Here is a 6,225-nt window from a genome sequence, read left to right as displayed (position 1 = left end):
CTTTTTTTTCAATACTGCTATTAAGACACTGGACAACGATGCCAAACGGAGCCTACCCCCCAAAGACGTGCGTCGTCATTGGTCACAGCCTTCTGGGAGGAGCGCAGAGAGGCGGAGAAACGAAATCGGGAAACGGATTTAAACCAAGGTTTGAACCGTTTCCTCGGTTTGTCAGTACTGTGAGAAAACCTTATTACCGAAGAAGCCTGGATGCTGCAAAACAAGATTTGAAGCTATTTTTTGTCGGACACAAGTGAGGCTGGACGTTGAACATACCTGCGCCGCGAAGGTAAGGCTAAGGAGGGAGCTAGCTAGCTAGCGGCTAGTGTAGCATTTGCGTTAGCGGCGAGCGTTAGCATTAGCCTTCTTTTCTAAGGACTTATTTTGACCTTAAGAGTGTGTTTGAGTTTCCGTGACTGAGGTGTCCCTGACATGAGTTGTGGACGCCCAACGTGGACAGGTGAAAACACGAGGAACTCTTGATAGTCTGTTTAAATCCCTGTTTACAGTCACTTTACCGACTTTTGCAGTCTGACTTTTACTTTTGCATCTCTTTGTAATTTTGTGTTCCATCCAGGTCATCTTAATTCAGTTTATAGCAGTCTATCACGTCGTTGTCATCGTTTAGTGTCTGTGGTAATTTTGTATTATGTTGCATCTGTACCTGACTGCTTTACACCTGGATGTTAGCGTTAACAATAGCAAATGTGAATTGCCACCAGGGCCACGCTCTTCCGCGAAAACTCAACCTTTTGATGACTTTCAAACACAACGGCGTTAACCGTATACTGACTCAGTTTGAAGTCAATATGATTAAATCTCGAGGAGGAGTGTCCCCAAATGCCGAAAACTTTCTGTATTAAAATTAAAATGGCCGACTTCCTGTTGGTTTGAGGTCATGACATCAAGATAGTATTAGTACATATCGGCATGTACCGTGCGACGCTGGTTATCAACTCGTTAAGTCAACCCAGGATTTCCTGAGTGAGTTCATGTGAAAGAGGCGAAGCTGTTAATTACAAGTAACGCTGTCAGAACCATGAATAAAGTACTTAATATGATAAGAGGAGAAACGCTGATACCTGCAGCTTACTTCAGTTCTAGCGTCGTCCAAAAATGACATTTAACAAGATGAAATGTGAACAATATGATCACATGACAGGAGTAGAAACGCTAGAAATAATTTCCAATTATCAAAGTCAGGCTGAAGATTTATTGTAAATAAGTACAAATATGACTTTCCTTTACTGAGTGAGCTTTAGTCTGATGGTGATTTAGTCAGAGGAATTGTGAATATGTGATGCAAATTAAAAGCTGTTTCTGCTGCGGAGAGGAAAGAGTTAATGTCTGAGGTTGATCTGACTAAAATATTCATTTATAATTGTGGGAAATATTCAACAGTCTGTGGATAAAGGCATCTTATTGTGAATATTTACTGTGACAAACTCTCTCCGTTTGTCAGAAGCTCTGTTGTGGGCGTATGGAAAGACTGGAACAAAACGATTCCACAGTGCTATAAAAATATCTATTGATCTTTATTATTTGTTGCTTTATTCGTAAACTCCTGCAGAAATGACGAATCTCATTTTTCAATTATGTGATTGCTCAGTAGTTGGGCTGTTGACAGGTTTTGATCGGATCCACTGAAGTTGGCTAACATGTTAGCCGTTCAGCATCAGTTACCATGGTGATTTACCCCACTAAGAAGTGAACCACCGTTGAAAGACTGAAAACCCAGAGTTAAACCTGAAGTTACATCGTTAACCTCAAATCCTGTTTTGTGCCTCAGGCCTCAGGAGTCAGGTCCCCTGTCTGCAAACTTAAGCTAACTGGGCTCCTCAACATGGGGAAGTGCTGATTTGATGGCACAGCTCATCACATTATCAAACGCTCTGAGAAAACAATACAAAGAAAATCTCTGTGAATTACAGGAATTTTAGGCAGAGTTGGAGAAAAAGGCCAAAGAACTCAGGTCTATGCCATAGGTGTAAGAGCGAGGATGTTGTTGTTGGCAGGTTAACTGGTGTGAGGGACAAGATCCAGGTATTGTTTGTAATGTTCAAGATGAGGACACTGTGTGGTGTCTGTAGCTACAAACTCCCTGTTATTTAAGTAGGGTCAATGCGACTGTTTGTTTTTGTTATTTGTTTTTATTTAATTAATTTTGTTCACCGATTAAAAGATACAGAGGTCCACACACTGCAGTTGCCACATACAAAGTCCACTGTGACATCCATCCATGCTTGTCCTCACACTAGCTGGTTGATATTTAGTGGAGCTGCAGTGTGTGGACTGTCGGTCTGTTTTCATCTGTTAGTTTTCATTGGTTCAGCACCTTGAATCTTGTGAGATGTGCGCATCTTGCACACATTTTGTTCAGCCCTTTATACTGAAAAAAAGTACATGGACAAAATTGTCTTTCAACCTGAGCAACTGATGTTGTTGCACCCTTTATTTATTTTTCTGATTTTTGTTAGTAAAATTGGCCTTAAGTTATTCTGAGTGGCATTAAAAAAGTCTTAAATCTAATTTGCCTAAAGCTGTAGGAACCCTGAATATAAAAGCAATGCAGAAGTAATAGTAATCCAAAGTAGAAGTAAAAATGTCACATTAGAGTAAGACATCAAAAAGTCATAGTATAATATGTGGTAAAAAAAAAATGTCAGAAATGTCTTGGTATAGTAAGACATAAAAATGTCAAAAAAGTCCTAGCATAGTAAGGCATAAAAATGTTTTGTTAAATGTTCTGGTTGCACTGTAATGTTGAATATTTTCTGTGTTTTCATTGTTAAACTGTTGATGAGGAATAGGTAGTAGTGTATTGATCATTTTCCTTTGTATGATTCTCTTTGATTTCCTCCAGGCGTCATTACTTTGTCTACGACATTGTCCACAATTGCTGAGACATCGTGCATGATCGCAGAGACATGGTCCATGATCTGAGGGACATTGTCGAGGATGAGGGACAGAGTTCCCCAGTGAAGAAGTTCTTTGAGACCAGGACTGAGGCCTCCAGGTAATTCACACATCTTTACATCAACTGTCCAACACAGAGCACTGATATTAAATTGTTTATGTTCAGTATTCAATTTATCAGTAAAGTGTAATAATAGAAGTAATCTGCAAATAAAAATAATCCATAAGTAATCAGGATTAATAGAAGTAATGTAAAAGTAATTAGCAATATCAGAAGTAAGATGTAATAGTCAAAGTAATATGTTACAAAAGTTATCTGTAATATTCTAAGTAATATGTCATCTAATTTTAGAGAAGTAATAGTAATCCAAAGTAGAGGTAAATATGTCACGTTATAGTAAGACATCAAAAATGCCACAGTAAAGCGTCAAAAATGTCATAGTATAATAAGCCATAAAAAGGTCAACTGTTATTAAGGATCAGTTAAAATGGGACTGGAAAATATCTTTTATTCAGTTTGATTGTTCATGATCATAAAGTCTTAATCTAATGTATGTGCTAGACATACTAGACTACACCATACAAAACAGTATCAATTCTAAAAATAAAATACTGGAGTGAGTTGTTCATGATTGTATTAATTTTAACTGTTGTTCAAAGGATGATTTTAAGAATATCTTTATAGTGTGTAACAGCCAATTCTACATTTATTTTATTTAAAAAAAAATTCACATAAGCTGCTGTTAAGACCTTTGTAAATTTGGTTGCTAGTCATTAAATGAAAACAACACCACAAAACAAAGACATTTTAAATATGTGTTCATAAGAAGAAGGTTGAAATAATGATTCTGTATGTGACCATCTGTGGTGGAAGAAATACTCAGACTTTTTACTGAAGTATAATAAACAACACAAGTTCAAATCCTGCATTCTAAAATTGACTTAACTGGTAGTGATTTATTATGGTTGTACAGTTCACAGTAACATACGACTGCTTCAGTGATTAGTTGATAGACACACAATTAGTAATCATTTTACTTTTTCCGAAATATTTGTTGTTGTTGATTCTTCAGGAGGTGATGACTGTCAGCTGTCCATTTTCTGAAACAGCCTCTAATGTTTGTTAAATGTTGTGGTTCACCTGTAATGTTGAATACTTCTGTGTTTTCATGGTGAAACTGTTGATGAGGAATAGGTGGTAGTGTATTGATCATTTTCCTTTGAATGTTTCTCTGTGATTTCCTCCAGGTGTCAACACTTTATCCACGACTTCATCCACGACATCGTCCACGATTGCAAAGACATGGTCCATGATCGGAGAGACATTGTTGAGGATGAGGGAGACATCGTCCTCGATCAGAGACATTGTCCACGATTGCAGAGACCTTGTCAAAGATGAGAGAGACGTTGTCCGTGATCAGAGACATTGTCCCATGCTTCGTAGAGACCTTGCGATAGAATCGGCGGAGACGGGGGTCACCGATTTGACGGCATTGCCCGCGATCATGGAGACATTGTCAATGATCACAGAGACGGCGTTTATGATCTCAGAGACATCGTCCACGATCGTAAAGACATTGGCCATGATCACAGAGACTTTGTCCATAATCTCAGAGACATTGTCCGCGATCACAGAGACATAGTCCACAATCACAGAGAGTCTTTGTACAATGAAGAAGTTCTTTGAGACCAGGACAGAAGCCTCCAGGTAATTCACAAACACCTTTACATCAACTGTCCAACACAGAGCACTGACATTAAACTGTTTATGTTCAGTATTCAGTGTATCAGAAAAGTGTAATAATAGAAGTAATCTGTAGTATAATGATAATGTAGAAATCATTTGTATTAATAGAAGTAATGTAAAAGTAATTAGAAATATCAGAAGTAAGATGTAATAGTTAAAGTAATCTGTTACTACATGTAGCAGTAAAAGGTATCTGTAAATTTAGAAGTAATATGTAATAAATGTAATATGTAATGGTAAAAGTACTCTAATATTAGAGGTAACAGTAAAAGTAATTGGTATGTAAAAATGTCACATTATATTAAGGTGTCAAAAATGTCAACTGTTATTGTTAAGGATCAGTCAAAGTGGGATTGAAAAATATCTTAACTTCAGTTTGATTGTACATGATCAGAAATTCTTAATTATGTGTATGTGCAAGGCACATTAGATTACACTGTACAAAGCAATATCAAGTGTACAAATAAAATATTAGAGTGAGTTGTTCATTAGTGTCTGTCATTTTAATTGCTGGTCAGCAGGAAATTTCAAAAAATATCTTTACAGTTTATAACAACCAGTTCTACACTTAGTTACTTAAAAGTTTTCACATAAGCTGCTGTTAAGACCTTTGTGAATTTGGTTGTTATTCATTAAATGAAAACAACACAAAACAAAGACATTTTAAATATGTGTTCATAAGAAGAAGGTTGAAATAATGATTCTGTATGTGACCATCTGTGGTGGAAGAAATACTCAGACTTTTTACTGAAGTATAATAAACAACACAAGTTCAAATCCTGCATTCTAAAATTGACTTAACTGGTAGTGTTTATTATTGTCGTACAGTTCACAGTAACATACGACTGCTTCAGTGATTAGTTGATAGACACACAATTAGTAATCATTTTACTTTTTCCGAAATATTTGTTGTTGTTGATTCTTCAGGAGGTGATGACTGTCAGCTGTCCATTTTCTGAAACAGCTTCTAATGTTTGTTAAATGTTGTGGTTCACCTGTAATGTTGAATACTTCTGTGTTTTCATGGTGAAACTGTTGATGAGTAGGTAGTAGTGTATTGATCATTTTCCTTTGAATGTTTCTCTGTGATTTCCTCCAGGTGTCACCACTTCATCCACGACTTCATCCACGACATCGTCCACGATCGCAGAGACATGGTCCATGATCGGAGAGACATTGTTGAGGATGAGGGAGACATCGTCCTCGATCAGAGACATTGTCCACGATTGCAGAGACCTTGTCAAAGATGAGAGAGACGTTGTCCTGTGATCAGAGACATTGTCCCATGCTTCGTAGAGACCTTGCGATAGAATCGGCGGAGACGGGGGTCACCGATTTGACGGCATTGCCCGCGATCATGGAGACATTGTCAATGATCACAGAGACGGCGTTTATGATCTCAGAGACATCGTCCACGATCGTAAAGACATTGGCCATGATCACAGAGACTTTGTCCATAATCTCAGAGACATTGTCCGCGATCACAGAGACGTAGTCCACGATCACAGAGAGTCTTTGTACAATGAAGAAGTTCTTTGAGACCAGGACAGAGGCTTCCAGGT

General features: G+C 37.7%; 1 long non-coding RNA gene across 1 annotated transcript; it reads left to right on the top strand.

Annotated features, from left to right (window-relative positions):
• Positions 1–133: 133 nt before the first annotated feature.
• LOC108877895 (uncharacterized) lies at positions 134–4,620 on the top strand. Its single transcript, XR_001960164.2, has 3 exons — positions 134–289; positions 2,864–3,016; positions 4,165–4,620. It is a non-coding gene; the product is annotated as an uncharacterized LOC108877895 (long non-coding RNA).
• The last annotated feature ends 1,605 nt before the right edge of the window (positions 4,621–6,225 follow it).

This window comes from Lates calcarifer, linkage group LG6, assembly GCF_001640805.2.
Source record: "Lates calcarifer isolate ASB-BC8 linkage group LG6, TLL_Latcal_v3, whole genome shotgun sequence".
Taxonomy (NCBI): Eukaryota; Metazoa; Chordata; class Actinopteri; family Centropomidae; genus Lates; species Lates calcarifer.
The sequence above is the reverse complement of the archived record's forward strand: the minus strand, read 5'-3'. Positions and strand labels throughout refer to the sequence as shown.